At 34.5% G+C, this 18154-nt stretch overlaps 1 pseudogene; it reads right to left on the bottom strand.

The window, feature by feature from the left end:
- Window positions 1–4580: 4580 nt before the first annotated feature.
- Window positions 4581–8429, bottom strand: LOC126776141 (uncharacterized; annotated as a pseudogene).
- Window positions 8430–18154: the final 9725 nt, after the last annotated feature.

Genomic DNA, 18154 nt, shown 5'->3' with positions numbered 1-18154 from the left:
CTGTCACTGTTAAATGTTAAATTGTCAATATGTCAAAGTCAATTTCTCGAAGTCAATCTGGTCAAAGTCAATGTTTCAAAGTCCCTATGTCAAAGTCAATCTTTCGATGTCAATCTGTCACTGTCAAATGTTAAATTGTCAATATGTCAGTCAATTTTTCGAAGTCAATCTGGTCAAAGTCAATTTTTCGAAGTTAATCTGTCGTAAGTCAATGTGTCAAAGTCAATCTTTCGAAGTGAATCTGTCAATATGTCAATTTTTCGAAGTCAATCTGGTCAAAGTCAATACGTCAAAGTCAAACTGTCAATGTCAATGTATCAAAGTCAATCTTTCGATGTCAATCTATCACTGCCAAATTTCAAATTGTCAATATGTCAAAGTCAATTTTTCGAAGTCAAGCTGTCAGTGTCAAAGTCAAGCTGTCAGTGTCAAATGCCAATTTGTCAAAGTCAATCTGTCAGTGTCAAAGTTAATTTGTCAAAGTCAAGCTGTCAGTGTCAAATGTTAATTTGTCAATATGTGAAAGTAAATTTTTCGATGTCAATCTGTCAATGTCACTCACATGACTGTGTTAAGACTTTTTCACGTAAGGATAATGCATTATAAACTTTTAAACATAAGGCGTAATCAACTATATGTCGCATCCGGTCAATCGTACGGACACTCAATGGAACGAAAAGCGCACCAACGGTTGTGTACTTGACCCTGGTGTGGTTCGGCAGAACTTCAGTGCGCATTCGACAGAGTCGTGATGGTATGGCTCGGGTTCGGACAGAACACTCTCTGCAAAGCATCGGTCGAGTAAGGTCACGGAACTGTCTTACCGTTCCATAAAGTACTTTGTGTGTGATATTAATTGTGAAGTGTAATAAAGTGTGATTATATAATTAAGTTAAAGTTGATCATTTCACGATAACCCACTGCACGCCCACATGATGTTACTAAAACTAAGCGGTGTACCAAAAAAAAAAAACAAAAAATGGTATGAGAGATTACCAATTAATAGTTTTGTTTACATAGGCAGAGTGGCAAACTAAATTTTTAAATGCGTTCAAGTCAGATGAAAATTATGGGCAGATGTTATCGGATACGTTAGATAAGAAAGCAAAATTGACAATTCTTTAGGGGATTACTTTTACGAAAAAATTTCGGACTTCAGATGACCCCAATATGCCAGTTTATATGACTTAACTCTACTTCTAATTCGGCGAGGTGATGGTCCAGCCTCATCGAGCGTCCATTGTACGTTGCCATGTGAAGTCGTTTTATACGGTAGCCTGCCGTGAACCGGTTATTATTAGCACCCCCTGCCCTGCCGATACCGCGACCGGTACCTTGGTCGGGCCTAGCGGGCTTGCCGGTAACTGGGGGCCTTTTTTTGGGCGCATCTGCCATTAAGGAGGGTTTACCCATACTCGCCGCGCTGGGCAGGCGTGTTGGCGAGCGCAGTAGGTATAGTACGTATAGTAGCCTTTTCCCCGTCCCTCAGACGACCTTAAGAAGGTGGCGGGCACCAACTGGATGCGGAAGGCGGAGGACAGGGAGCTTTGGCGCACCTTGGGAGAGGCCTATGCTCAGCAGTGGACAACGATTGGCTGTTGATTTATTCCTATCATTATCCAAAACCGACGTTAACTTACTATCTGACATTCCTGTTAATTTTACGACAAACAATACTTCTGCTGATAAATAACTAATACTTTTATTAATCGTGTTATTAAAACCCTATTGCACATTTAAAATATCATTATCCCATAATGTTTCTAAGTATACATGATTAATAGCACTTAAAACGAAAAGTAAACACAGAGCTAATCTTTCCACTTGCTCGTTTGCACGTGGCGTGAAGACTGCATTCCTAATATGTTGAATGCCCAATTCTGACAAAAAAAAAATTATTTTTTTCCAATGAAACTTGAATATCAATCTTTGAGAAACATTAAACGTTCCAAAGAACTATTTTCAGGCATTAACAGTGTTTTTGATTTTGTGTTTTGTATTTTTTACAGGTTTTAAAGCTATAAATTTGTTATATATATAGCGTCAACGAATAATAAAATATATTTATTTTTATTCTTACGTATACTAAAAGGGTCTGAATAGTCAGCATGAACGAGTGAAATGTCGTAGACACTTGGTATTTGATGAAGAAACCGGATTTTTTTCCTGACGATACTTTACTATGTGCGCATTTCAAACATGATACTATTTATTCTTTTGGAAAATTTTATCATTTTGGGAAACCAATAATTATATTCTATTTTTAAAAAAGTTTGCTAATACGAGAAATGTCCAATATCGTCATGATTTGATTTTAAAACTTGTAACCGACACTAATGGAACTAACCATTTAAGACCATGATCAGTGATTTTGAGTACACCATTATTTTTAAGAAAGTATTTCTTTTTAATATTTATTACATCATTAGTTTTTGAGTCAAGTAGTATTCTACATTATTTAATAGTTTATAACCCAATCATCATCAATTTTATTAATATAAAGGCAACTTAATATTTATTTAATTATCTAGTTTGGTATAGTTTCTGCTTAGTGTATCGACGTGACACGTTCTTAAGCCAGGTTTATAAATAAAAGTGATATCAATTTCTTGAATAAGAAACCACTAACGGGCATCCCTTGACGTTATATCTTTTTTTTTTTTTATAAAAGTAGCACGCAAAAATTTACAGTCTGTAACGATAGTAAAATTGATTCCCAAGAGATATGTGCGAAATCTAACTAAAGCAGACGCCACTGTTAACGTCTTTAATTCATAGAACGAGAAATGTTGTTCCTTGTGAGAAGTCCGATGAATAAAATATGCTACATGCTTAAGATCATTGGTCTTTTGTATTAGAAGTAGTATGGCACCTATTTCCCGCTTGCTAGCATCGGCGTGCAACTCTGTACCGAGAGATGGGTCATACAAAGCAAGTATTGGTTAGTTGTCGAGTTACTAATATATTTTCTGAATTCGTCTAATAGTTGTTGTTTGTCCGAAATCCACTTAAGAATTATTTTTAAGTAAACATGCAACAGAAATTTGATTCGGGAATTATACCATTATTACTTAAGTTATCATTTGTTGTACTTCGTAACGTTCACTGTGGCCAATCTGTAGGACTATAAATAACTGGTATTTTTTTAAATTAATAGACTTTTTTTAAATCTAATTACAGTTTCAATTTAAAATTATGAGGGATTTCTCCAACATTTATTTGAGATAAATAAAATAAAATGTTGAATTCGATTCAATTCTATTTACTTCAATTAACCCGAAAGACACACTATTTCAACTCTGGCTATAAGCTATCTTTTTATAAATTGGATAGGCGTGAATATAACCAAACAAAAGCTCTGACCATTAATGACAATGACCATTTTCAATTTAAAAATAAACATCTTTCTGCATTATATACTCATTATTTGATCATACCCGGTAACTACTTTTTATATAAATTGATCCGTGTAAATTTGGGTCACTTATGTCTTCGATCATTTCTGGGGGTCCAATTTTACTAACAAATTGTCACTTTATCGCAATCGAATCGAAGCCTGATCGTTGCCGTTTTTCCGTTTTTCTATTATTCAATTTAATTATCGACTATTTCTATAAGGATTAAGAATTAAGTTTGGTTTTGACACAACGGTATATGTTAACGTCATATCGGTTCGATTCGGTTCCGAATATAGAATATTAGTCTATGACTAATCTATATTTATTCGGATTTGATCGGAATTGAATCGGGAACGTATTGTAATCGTTATAAATTAGTAGAATTTGGCCTCTTGTTTGTTTAATTGTAATGTTATGAGCAACTTTTAATTCTATTTTTATTTCATTTTTGTCGACTACATCATAGTTACTCATAATTTATATCCTTTGTTTTTAAAATATTAACATGAGGTATAAGTTTGACCTATAAGAAAAGAATACTTCAATATCGAATCCGATTCAACAATATATAACTACGTAGATTAGCGCTATCGCCCTGAATACTTATATTACTAGTAACTATACCCGATCCCAGCGAATGAATAACCGTGCCACCGAATCCTACCGTAGGTTTATTATCAGCGTTATCCCATTTTTTTAAATTTCACATATCGATATTAAATCACTCCTCAAGTCAATAAATCCGATTTTCCTAATGTCACTATTTTTATATCTTATGTATTTATCTACATTACTTCGAAAATTTTGGTTTATTAAAAGAAAGTATTACTTTTTTTCAGCTTTTTTTATTCCTTAGGTATTCGATATCCAAGTGTCCTTTTTTTATCGCTGGAAAAACGCATTACGCGTTTCCCCCACGGAAACAGTGGGGGGGTATGTGGGACTCGCCGGTGTCCAAGGCGCCGAGTGCGCCCTGAACATCGGGATACCCACTAAAAATATACTCGCCCCGCGTGGGGGGCGTCTACGTGGACCGTGGAAGAGGAGAGCCTCCGTTTTGGAGATGGAGACCCTCAGGCCCAGCATTTCCACTCGGTCCACGGTGAGAGTCGTCCTGACCTCGGCCAGGCGGGCCGCCTCCCGAAAGTCCTGCCCCGTCTCGGTGATGAGGGTGTCATCCGCTTAGCACAGCACCCCCATCCCGGGAAGGACGGGTGCCCGCAGGAACCAGTCAAAGCTAACGTTAAGAGTTACGTAAGTTAAGAGGGCAAATGACTCTACTCCACCTGATGGTAAGTGGTAGTAGAGTCCAAACGCGACGACGGCCAGTACAGACGGGAAAAACGTTCTGCACTAGCCGCCTTCGCCTTGCCGGCCCGCAAGATGCCTCTTCACGCCTCGTTTGAAGGAACCCGGGTTGTAAGAGGAGGGGAACACGTGAGCTGGTAAGGAATTCCATTTTTTGGAAGTGCGACAAAGAAAGAAGTTGCCAAATTTCTTTGTTCGCGATGGAATTGATGTCACAGTTAGGCGGTGACATCGAGAACCAGCTCGCGTGGACTTAAGAAGGAAGGGAGAAGCAGGAATTAGAGAAAATAATTCCTCAGAGCACTCGCCGTGATACAGTCGATAGAAAGCGCTCAGTGCTGCTATCTCACGACGCAATTGTAAAGGTTCAAGGGTGTTTGTGACCTTTACGTCGCCAATAATGCGTACGGCACGTCGCTGCAACCGGTCCAAGGCCTCAAGTAGGTACTTAGCGGAGCCATCCCAAAGGTGCGAGCAATATTCCACGCAAGACCGTACCTGTGTTTTGTACAGCAGGCACAGTTGTTGTGGCGTGAAAAAGCGCCGCACCTTGTTCAGAACTCTGAGTTTCCGTGAAGCTGTTTTTATAACAGCCTCGATGTAATCCCTTGGACTAAGGTCGCAGCGAACGTCAATCCCCAGCATGGCGAATTTGCTTTGCATCACCAGCGGAATACCACAGAGGGAGGGAAGAGGGGAAAATGTTGACTTTTTCGCCGTGAGAGCGCATACCTGTGTTTTCTTGGCATTAAACTCAACAAGATTATCAGAGCCCCATTTGGCGATGAGCTCTAACGTCCTATCGAGTTCAATGACAAGATCCTTCCGCCTCTCCTCAATTTCCGCTCGCCCAGCCACTGCGCGTCCGTGGTATCCACCATGCACTGTACTATCGTCTGCATAGCAATGTATGTTCCCAAGAGAGAGCATATCATTGATATGCAAAAGAAAGAGTGTGGGAGATAGCACAGATCCCTGGGGGACCCCAGCATTCACAACATAGAATTGTGAAGCGTAACCATCAACTAAAACACGAAGGCTACGCTTGTGTAGGAAGCTGGCAATCCAGGTGCATAGCTGAGCAGGCAGACCATATGCCGGCAGCTTGGAGAGAAGACTTCTGTGCCAGACCCTGTCGAAAGCCTTGGAGATATCGAGGATATCTGACAACCAACGATTTTCCATGCTTGTCGATAGCTTCACCCCAGAGGTGTGTTACGTACGCTAGAAGATCACCTGTGGACCGTTTAGGTCGAAACCCGTATTGACGATCATTAATTAAACAGTGATCTTCTAGGTAATGGATCAGTTGGTTGTTTAAAATCCGTTCCATCACCTTACAAAGTACCGAGGTGATAGCTATTGGCCGATAATTTGCCGGGTCAGAACGATCCCCTTTTTTGGGAACCGCTTGCACATTAGCTCTTCTCCAAGCCTCCGGCAACATCCCGAAGAGAGAGAAAGTTGGAACAGGCGCGTTAACACAGGAGACAGCTCCGCTGCGCACTTCTTCAGCACTATGGCTGGTATTCCATCGGGACCGCTAGCTTTCCGTACATCAAGTGATTGCAGCTCCGCACGCACATCACGTTGCCTGATTTTGATGTCAGGCATCGTATGGCCACATGTATTGTAGGTGGCAGCGCACTACAATCATCGATGACGGAATTGTCGGCAAAGAGTTTAGCCAGGAGATCAGCTTGCTCTTGCGGATTGAGAGCTAGCGATCCGTCCGGATTTCTGAGCGGTGGCAGCGAAGGTTGGCAGAAATTGTTTTGCACAGACTTGGTCAGACGCCAGAAGCTACGGGAGCCCCTAGGATGCGAAACAAGGTCATGACCAATCTGTACAATGCGCTGTGCATCCACTCTAGTGTATGCAACGTCGTACGTACGTACGTACGTACTAATATAAGACGAGTGTTCACTGTTCTGAGACTGGTGACTGTGAGTTGATAATGGCGATTGTACCTCAAAATTTTGAGAAGGTGGTCGTCCAACGTCCAATGATTGCATAAGCTCAGTGTGAGGATTATTTCTTGAATAATGTGCCGTTTGATATCCACGATAGGTATTATTAGCCCTTGAAAAACTGCATGACGCGTTTGAATAATCACAGAACTGCTGTGCATCCTTTATTACTTTTAAAATATCTAACTTTGTCTGCATTTGCATGTGCTCAGGTATTTTCTTAAATTCCTTTACCAATGACAAGAAAAAAAGGCGATCGTCGTCATCATCCATATTCTTTCTTTCTAAATTTTTACTCAACACTCCAACTAACTGTGCACCGACTTCATTATCATCGTTGTTTTTCTTACGTCTTTTTGGCGGCAATGAAGACATTGACGGAACATTGACTTCTGTCTGTATACTCGTGTTTTCATCGTAATTTCCTGTAGCATTACCATCTGTGCGGTTAACCGTTACTGTATCTTTTATAAATAAAAGATTATCATAGAATACATATGGGACCTTCTTTTTTGCTGCAGACCCACTCTTGCTTTATGGGCCTTTACAAAAGCGTCGCGAATGTTTCTCCACCTTTTTTGAAGATCCAGACCTGTAATAAAACATTTTTTTTCAGATTTTTGGCAACAGGATGCTCATTCGCCGAATTGCATTATGTATTTAGAGTTGGAGTGAGCACTGTCGCCGAAATAGTTCGAGAAGTATGTGCCGCTATATGGATTTGTTTGAAAGAGATGTGCCTACCAGAACCGACAAAAGAAAAGTGGCTTCAAATTGAAAATGGTTTTTCGAAGAGAGCTTATTTTCCCCACTGTATCGGTGCTTGCGATGGTAAACATATTAGAGTTGTAGCACCTAACAATAGTGGATCAATGTGTTTCAACTACAAGGGCTTTTTTCCCTAGTTTTTTTTTTGTGACAGCAGCTTCAAGTTCGTATTGATTGACGTTGGAGCCTACGGTAGATTCGGTGACTCGGCAGTATTTCAAAATTCTAACTTTTATAAAAAGATACAACAGAATCGCATGAACATTCCTGAACCAGCGCCATATTCAGAATCCAACAGCACTGCTTTTCCCTATGTCTTTGTAGGAGATGAAGCTTTTGCCTTAAGTGCAACTATGATGCGCCCATATCCAAGACGTGATTTAAATGTGACCAGAAGAACGTTTAACTATAGACTTTGTTGATTGAATGTACATTGAATGTACTTTTGGGATACTTGCGAATAAGTGGCGCATTTTCCATAGACCCATTAATGTTAACATCGAATTAATTAATGATATTATTAAGTCGGCGTGCATTTTACACAACTTCGTTAGAGATAGATAGAGATGGGTATTCTTTTGAAGACTCGCTAAATAATCTACTGACTGAAACAATTGCACGAGATAGTGTACACAGAAACAATACAACTGCATTGAGATATCGAGAATTATTTGCTGATTATTTCATGAAGGAAGGGAGGGTAAGCTGGCAGGATAATTACATTTAAACAAGCTCATATGCTTAAAACATGAACATGAAACATCATTGTTAATATAATATATGTTTAAATAAATAAATAAATAAGTGGTAGGTACATACCGAGTTGTTTTTTTTTATCCTGTGGTAAATCAGTTCCATAGATTTCCACCAATTCTTCCCAAGCTTTTTGCCGTAAGTTTCTCTCAGAGTATTCCGTAGATTTAGTATTCCATATTGCCGGCCTATTCTGTATTTCAATTATAAACTTTTCTGTATCGAAATTCATTGCGTCCGTTTTTAGCGCGTCAGTAGGTAGGTACACACGTGTGTCGTCAGTGGCGGGCGGTCGACCGCAAACTACTAACCGCGTAGTGGGTATAGCAACCGTCCGGATGACCGTCAGTCGGGCCGCAGTGCTGCGAGCGACCGCAACGGTTGAGCGGCAGCCGCATGACAGTCCGTATAAATACTAATTTTTCATACATTTTTTTGATTGCGGTTAACCGGACGGTTAACCGCACACCGGCTATCCGCATAGTGCGTACATACCCTAAAGGAGTATCTCAGTAGCGCGTGTGATCATTTTGTCTCTTGCTCTCAGGACAGCGCCAGACGTGCGCACTGACTGAGTTAATAAAATCAATATATTGGACGACAATGGCGGCCATTAAAATGGCAATACATTTGAATCCGCGACGACGATTCAAATGGATACGATATTATATCTATAATATAAATACGTGAAGCACCCCACTTTGTACCCCTTTTACCGCCAATTGCGTGGACGAAGAAGAATGAAATTTTGCACAGTTAAAGTTTAGATAGAGATGTTCAGAAAGTAGTAAAATTTTTGTGAAATATGCATTAGAAATACCTTAAATTAGTAAAATAAAACGTTACACACACTACAACAAACAAATATACGCATTACGCAATGGACGTGTGTATACACACGCGTTCCATTCATCATTCCTCTTGGAATTTTTATAGTTTGGTCATACTGAAATGAGATTAATATTTGATCATTTAATATACTCTTTTGCTTATAATTTATCCTATAATTTGTCTAATATATATTTGTGTGTTACAATATTAAATATATTTTTGCTATTTTTTTAATTATTTATTAAAACTTTTGCTTCACAACTAAGAATCAATAAATTATTATCTGTAGGAACCGCACGCGTTCTATCAATATAAATAAAATCGTAATTTAACAATTAAATATAATCAACTATTACGAATCTAGAAAATCGCATCGTCAGCTTAAAATGTGATTTCGTTGAATCAAAAGAGTCATTGGTACATCACGGACCAAATATATCAAATATGTGCTCGAGTAGCTCGCACATACGTCAAAGATTATTACAACGGTCATCGCGCAACAAAACAGACCACATAAATAAAAGCACTGAGTCGTCGTCGTCATTGTCATCTTCTAATGCATATCAAGTGATGAAGGAGGAGTAAAAGGGTGAAACAACACACAGTATAGAATAGAGAGGATGTACATATTCTGGTGAAGTCGAATGGGTAACCAATTTAGATGAGAACGAAATTGTGAAACATGGTCATATTTGCCTAATCCATATATAAATCGAATAATAGTATTTTGAAGTCTCTCAGTTTTATTGAATTGGTCTTCGGTTAATGCTACAAAGCTTGCGTCAGCATAATCAAGAATAGGAAGAAGTAGATCTGTGCGAGCATTATTTAAAAGAAAATGTTGAAGACAACGCAGACCTCACAGCTGCAAACACTTTTCTGCTGATGCCATTCATATGGTGAGTCCAGCTAAGAATATTATCACAAAAACTACCAAGTTTTTAACATGATCACAATAAGGTAAGCAAATATTGTCAAACATTATGGATGACAAGGAAGACCAGTCGACTTTTGATATTTGTTTCTGTCTGCCAATAATGACCTTAAGATTCACTCCACTCAAGAAAGATATTGTGGTCGTTATTCATCCTTTCGATAGCCATAGCTGCCAAAATTATAATAAATTCTATTCAGATATTCATATTATATATTTGAAAAATTCAATGCTTTTTAAAATAAAATATGATTTGACATTATTCTATTTTAATTTAGTTAGTTCCAATTAATTGTATTTTTTTTTATATATATTTTAAATTGTTGTTTTTTTTTTGTTAAATTATTGTGGATTTTCTCTATTATGTTTGACATTCTTGACTACAGTCACACTTTTTTTTCTCCTAGATTATATTTTGCAATATTGTTCAAATTAACATTTAACTAATTTCATTAAAATTATTATAAATATTATTATTATTATTATATAAAATTATTATTGTTATCATAATATGTTATTTATTAATGGTTATAAAATGTAATTTATGTAATATATTGGTCACTCAGTTAATACAAAATTAATAAAAAGCATGCTGTAATTACATATAATTAAAAGTGCAATTAATCTTGCTTAGCCTAAATTATATATTGGTTGTTGTATTATTATAACTTTTGTTGGTAATTTGATATAAAATAAATAAGGTAAATATATAATATATTAATTTATATATGATTGTACGAACACATCTTAATATGCAATCTTTTAGTTTGTTATAAATTTGCAATTGTAGTCATATTCTTACTTGCCTTTTAATACATGGTAAAAAAAGATATATTTTTATATATAAATTATTTATTTACTGCACTTTTATTGATCTTATTTAATATTACAATGTTTAGCTATGTGATTTAATTTGTTCTGTTTTTGTTAAATTTTTGTTTAAATAATTAATTTTATTTATTAATATTATTGTTACATGTGTTAGCAATGTGATTTTATGTAGGTTTTGTTTTTGTTAATTTTAGTAATTGTTATTTGCTATTGATGGAAACTAGGCTGATGTATGTATTATTTTATATTAATATGCTATAAGTGTCATAACATTGTAAGTTTCCCTTAAAAATTAATAATAATAATTAACACTAAACCTACCAGAATGGTCAAATGACCGCTTTTTAAACTTTAATCAAAACTGTTATATAACTGCTTTTTTAAATTATATACTTTTTCTATATTACATGTGTAAGCCCTTAAGCAGCTTATTAAAATGTATGTCAAGTTCAATGGACCACATTTGTTTTTAATTGCCTTACTTTTGGTTTCATTAAAATATAAGTATAATTATTTTTTTATGTAAGTCAAATTTTTTTGGATTTGTTTTTTATTTAAATGTTACATTTGTTTGAAAAAGATAGGGTAATAAACTGAGTAGCCTTGGCAAAGTCTGGGATTTTATTTAGTATTAGCCCCTGGCTTCACTCGCACTTAAGTATAAAGAAAGGATAATGATTTTTAAGAAGTCTGTGATTTTAAATTAAGAACCATGAAATGCCATTCTGGTTAGAAAAAATTAAGGTAAAGGGTTTTTTATTTTTATATTGATGATTACTCTTTTAATAATCATCAGTGACTGATCATAACTTACTTACTGTAAATCCCTGTAGTTTCACTTAATATATTTTAAAGTACCTTAAATGGTTTGAAGAAAACAATATTTTATACAAATCTTCTGATCTATGATAATATATGATTATGTTGCTTAAATACCCCGACATCTATCCACACTGTTGGATATAGTTAATATTCTAAATAATCAAGAATAACAATATATTTTTTTTATTCTATTCTATCAAACTCAGGTTAAACAAAACTATTCAACTCACTGCAAACTTTATTTATAATTAATAATCGAAGCACCTCTTTGTAAACGGTGGTAGGGAATGATTAATATTTCTTACATAGCCAATTTCTAAAGACAGTGGTGACCATTTAACATCAGGTGGCCCATTTGTCCATATCTAAGATTTTTACATAAGCAACATAGGTGGTGGACCTCTGACTCCGAAACTAATATAAATTGTAATATTAGTCAGCGATTCTGATATTACAATTTATATACATCTTATTTATATCAAAAAACGATGTTAGCGGTATTTCCTTTTGGGGCTAAAATTACTTAGTTACTCGCAGAGCTCACTCTGGAGCATGCAACATAAAAACTGTCCATGTGAATAACACTTCTCATTTAAATCAGTGGCGGTCATGTTCAACGACAGGCAATAGGACTTTTGATTGTCATGGGGAAGCACACTTTAAGAGGGAACTATATACTTTCAAATTCAAATGATATATTCTCATGGATGGAATTCTTGGAATGAAAACTACCTCTCATCGAGCACATCCTAAAATTTATCTGTAGGAATTACGGCAAAGTAAGGAATGAGTATGTCAGGGGATCGTTCAAGGTAACATCAATTGTTGAAAAAGAAATGTCGACTGCGCTGGTTCGGCCATATGCTGAGACATGACGATGACCATCTCATCAAGAAAGCCTTAAATATCCCGGACTTACCGCGGGGAAGAGGGCGACCGCCCGCAACCTGGTGGTCAAACATGCAAAAAAAGGGCCCAGAAAGAGAATCTGAGTACACCGACAAGCCAGAACAGAGTTCTCTGACGCAGACGTATAAGGAGACCCGACCCCAGCTGAACTGGGAAGAGGGTTTGGACAAAGAAGAAGAGGAATTGAGAGTCATGTTGAGATCATCAATGAAGTGGTGCACATAGCAATAATGGAATACTTTTTTTTATATTTGCCGGGAAGGCAAATGACTACTCCACCTGATGGTAAGTGGTAGTAGAGTCCAAACACGACGACGGCCAGTACAGTCGGGAAGAATGTTCTACACTAGCCGCCCCCGCCTTGCGAGCCCGCAAGTAATGTTATCCCGGTGTATTATTGAAGTTATATTTGTCGACGTAAAATCGTAAAATCATAAATCCTAAATCTAAATTATGTTTATATTACTAAATTAATTTACAAGTTTATTTTACTTAGTAATGTTATGATTAAAATGTATGATTTGACTAAGTAATATTAAAAAGAAGGTGTAATGGTTGAGTTGGTATTTTAAGAGACGAACAATTACTCCTTATTTGTTAAAAAAATAATCTTTAAATTAAAAACTTAATTGTAAAACTATTATCTGGATTTATAAAAAAACAACACATCATTGTTTAGTTATTTTGATTACATTTAAGTAAATAAGTTGCATTATTCTAGACATCATAAAACGGAAAGTTCCGTTAATACCGTTAGTTGTTTATAAAGATGTTTTGCTTATTAATTTTACGTTCTAAATTAACAAAATAATTGCTACAATTAAACTTACAATTTATAAGTAACAATGGTTATTTTTTGTTTATGAATTTCTGTAACATCAAAAGAAATAGTTTTCATTTTTACTCTCAGCGTGCTAACTTTGTTTGCCGTTTTAAAATGTTTTTATTATTAGTTTTACATTCTAAAATTCTAAGTAATGTTTAAACAATTCTTAAAAATTGTTTTATAATTTAATAAGTTAAAATGATGTTGCGTTAAAACTGTTAACTTAAATTCATTATTTAAAAGTGAGTGTATTAACTGAGTGACGGCCATCAGAGAGGATAGCCGTCGCTAAGCGCCGCAGGCGACGGTTGCTAGAGTGGTGAACGGGAATTCGAGGATTTACTTTCTGCGTAACGTTGAGGCAAGGTGTGGATTCACTGTGTGAGTACAACTCAGATTTTATTAAGCATTAGGAGGGTGAGGTTAGCTATGCTGACAACACCGTTCCTAACGATTCGGTTGGGGATTCAATTACTTATTGTCAGCCAAAGCATACACACAAATCGCTGCCGTGTGCCGTATTTACAAATATGCTGTAAAATTATTTAAAAAACGTGTTTTTAATAAAAATAATAATAATATTTGCAACGAAGCTTACAGTAAATTGTAACGTAATGTGGCTTACATTCACGTTACAGTTACATTTGTTTAAAATAAAAACGACGAATATCTAATTTGAATTTCTAGCTTCAATCAAAAAAAAAAACTTAAATAATACCGCTAACATTGACTTATGCGATTGAATTATGCGTTATGCATTCTTGACCTGATAGAAATATTATGATTTACTATCTTTGAGATGATCGTTGACATTTGTCTAGGGATTCACTTTCCTTTCGGTTTGTGACTCGTAATGTTATCTATTTTATTTAAAATTCTTAATATTGTTTATGTGTTGTTAACGTAAAAAAAAGCCGTGGCACTGTGGTAAGTTAATTTTGGAAAAATAACTGGGATAGTCTGTGTAGTGTAGTATATAAGCAGCTGACACATGGTATTGAGGGCAGTAATAAATTTATCTTCAAACCTTAAACATCTACTTTATTTACCTAGTCCCGTCCTTACATGGCGACCCTGCCATTTAAGGTTCGGTTTCGGGTTCTAACGAAGTGCAGTATAACAATATAATGTCGCTCTGTGTAATATTGGACATTCGTGTATTTAATTGTTCGAACGTTAGTAGCGTCATAATACAAAATGGGCAAAGAACAAATTGTGGTTGCACAAAATGCCGCAGGAGGCGTGAATTCGGCCGACGTGGAGCTAATACACCAAAATCAGAAAGTGACAAATATAATTTTGGGTATTTTTTTTATTTGATCACCCAAGAGTTGTAGAGATGTTAAAACTACCGAAGTATTACACGGAGTTGGTATTTGTGAATGAAGAAGAATGGAGAAAGTTTAAAAAATGCGTATCATTAGAGCGTGGTGATTATGCATACTCGTCGTCAAATCGTACAATTTTTGTGAAACTGTTTACCCAATCCCAGTGTACACGAGCTGTCTCTGTGAGGGAAATGGAATCATTTTGTATCGATTTAAAAATAAATACGTTATATGTAATAAAAGATGAGAATAATTTTCAAATAATTAAAGAGCTAGTTTAGGTTATTAATAAAATGCGTAAGTGGTCCGGACCCCGTTTATGCGTAATTAAAGGAGTTACAAAAATTATAGACGACGATACGAAAAGAGTTTAAACGATTATCATATCCTGCCCACTAGCGGACACGCAGGAATAAGACGTATGTTAAATAACATTCGTAAAAAATATTTTTGGCCAGGATTAGAGCATGATGTTAAGCTTTTTGTAAAAAAATGTAGTAAATGTCAACGTTATAAATATTTAAATACCATAAAAGAACCTATGACCATAACGGACTGTGGAAATTCAGCTTTTGATAAGATTTACTTAGATTTGGTAGGTCCATTGACAAGAGATAATAATTATAATTACATTTTAACGCTCCAATGCGACCTCACCAAATATGTCGAGGCATATCCGATAACAGGTAAGGATGCGCGCACAGTAGCTACAACTCTAGTAAATAATTTTATACTTAGATATGGCATCCCTCGGCAGATCGTGACCGATAGAGGAACTGAATTTATAAATTCTACAATGGAAGAGGTTTGTAAAATTTTAAATATAAGTCAATTACAGTCTACAGCCTTCCACCATCAGACCTTAGGATCACTTGAAAATAGTCATAAACATTTAACATTTTATTTAAGAATGCAAGTTAACAGTCATAGTCAGGAATGGAGTTCATGGATTCCTTACTGGTGTTTTTCGTATAACACTTCTGTACACTCGAGTACAAAATTTACTCCATACGAATTAGTGTTTGGCAAACAATGTAACTTACCAAGTAATCTTAGGTCGACAATAGATCCAATTTACAATTTTGATGATTATGCAATAGAACTAAAATACCGGTTACAAAAGTCACAAAATGATGCTAAAACAAACCTCATAAATTGTAAAACTTTAAGAAAAATAAAATATGATAGAAGTATAAACCCAGTGGAGTATAAACAAGGAGACTTAGTATTGGTTAAAAATGAAAATATTAGCAAACTTGATCCATTATATTTAGGTCCATATACAGTTGTTAAAGATTTATCACCGAATGTTGTAATTTTAGTCAATGGTAAAGAAAAAACTGTTCATAAAAATAGGACAAGACTTTATGTTGAATGATCATTAAACATATTGTTTATTAAGACTTGTGATTATGACTGTACCTATTATGATATTTGATATTAAATTTCAGCACTGCATTATTATACATTTGTGTACATATTTGTTTTATTTTGTTTAATTATTATTATATTCAATTTTATTTTACTTTTTCATATTGTATTTTGATAAAAAAAAATGTTAAAGTATCCAACATTTTTTTTTTGTTTGGTAGGGCATGTAGTGTAGTATATAAGCAGCTGACACATGGTATTGAGGGCAGTAATAAATTTATCTTCAAACCTTAAACATCTACTTTATTTACCTAGTCCCGTCCTTACAGTCTTTTGAATTATAAAAAACATAGTAATAAAAACGTAATTGGATTCTAACTGGAATTATTTCTTATTTTCAACCATTATTTTCAATGGTTACACTATTGTGGATTACATTATTTTCTTTAATTTTATTCTACTATTCTTATCAATGGTTGGCTGGTTTTCAATTTTTTGATATATTTTTTTTTTATTTAGATAATATTTTGAAGGCTTAATTTGGATTTTTTTTTTTACTCTTAAGAATTATTCTAAAGATTATTTAAGGAATATATATTGTCAAGATGTCTTCATGGATTTTTGAACGCTTTAAAGAGTTCTTAACATTACTGGACTTTGGTATGTAGTTTATACATATTTAATTTCACCGCTGTGTTGGAACTGAGCGTGATTAAATTACACTTTTATTATCTTTATATTATATTTAAAAAAATTCTCATTCAATGTCATGTTTAAGTAATTCGATTCACGTTAAAATATTGTTAATTTCGTTCAAATAGTAAATTTTGATATTTTATATTCAAAGATTAAACTTTGATACCAACATTTAAAGATTTAATTTTGAGGTTCCTGCTCTAATATGAATTAAAACATTATAATATTTTAGTTTGGAAATAACAATTTATTGTTTTGGTTTAATTAAGTCTAATACACTTGACTCTTTACTACTTTCTCTTACTTTCTGACTCTTTACTCTTTCTCTTTACTTTATTATATATATATATATATATATATATATATATATACCAAATATTTATATATATATATATATATATATATATGAATATTTGGTATATATATATATATATATATATATATATATATATATATATATATATATATATATATATATATATATATATATATATATTTATATATATATATATATATATATATATAGTTTTGAAGCCGAAATTACCTAACTGTCTCTTTTCAAAGGTCGATGTGCAATACTTATTCACGAGGACTATAAGATAGACAATGACAGTCCACCACAAGGCTACCTGTGAGTAAGGTTTATTTACGCTTTTAATGCCTTATATACAATTTGTACAGCTCGGCTCAGCTCAGCTCAGCCGATCATACTTATTCTACATAAGGCATAAAGCCTTATATAATATATGTACATTAGGAATAATGAATTTTATACTTTTTGCACATAAAGAACAACGCCTTACATACTTTTTGTACATACACACACAGCTTGGCTCAGCTCGGCACAGTTTGGCACATTTAATATTATATAAGAATTGACGACGCTCTCTGCTTCTTTTCATTACCAGTTGGTAATGTATGAAAATGTATACAAAGGAAAACTAAAAACGCGAGACGAACCCTGGCGGAAAGTAGTTGTTACTATTAAAGGTAAGTGCTTAAGCGTAATTTAAGTTATTAAATATTAATTTAACTTATTCTCAATTTAAGTAATAAAGAACCGTAAAGTAACGAGTAACACTGATTTTCTAAAAGAGATATAATTACATTAAAGAGATTATTGATAGTTTGTTATCGTTAGCGGCTACAAATAACATTCAATAATGAAAAAAGGAAAAATTAATTATTACTTTTAACTTTTAACAATTTCAGTAATAGTTTGTCAATAAGGTGCTTTTTTTTTTTTTAATGTATTTAAAAATTAATTTTAAAAATTATAATAAAAGTAAATGTGACTTCATAGATTAATAAGTGTCTGTTCCACAAGACACCTAGTGACAAAATATACTTGGCTTGACGTACTTTTTTACGACAGTAAGGTAGGTAGGTAGGTAGGTAGGTAGGTAGGT

Source organism: Nymphalis io, chromosome 19, assembly GCF_905147045.1.
Source record: "Nymphalis io chromosome 19, ilAglIoxx1.1, whole genome shotgun sequence".
Taxonomy (NCBI): domain Eukaryota; kingdom Metazoa; phylum Arthropoda; class Insecta; order Lepidoptera; family Nymphalidae; genus Nymphalis; species Nymphalis io.
This window is presented reverse-complemented; position numbering and strand designations above follow the sequence as displayed.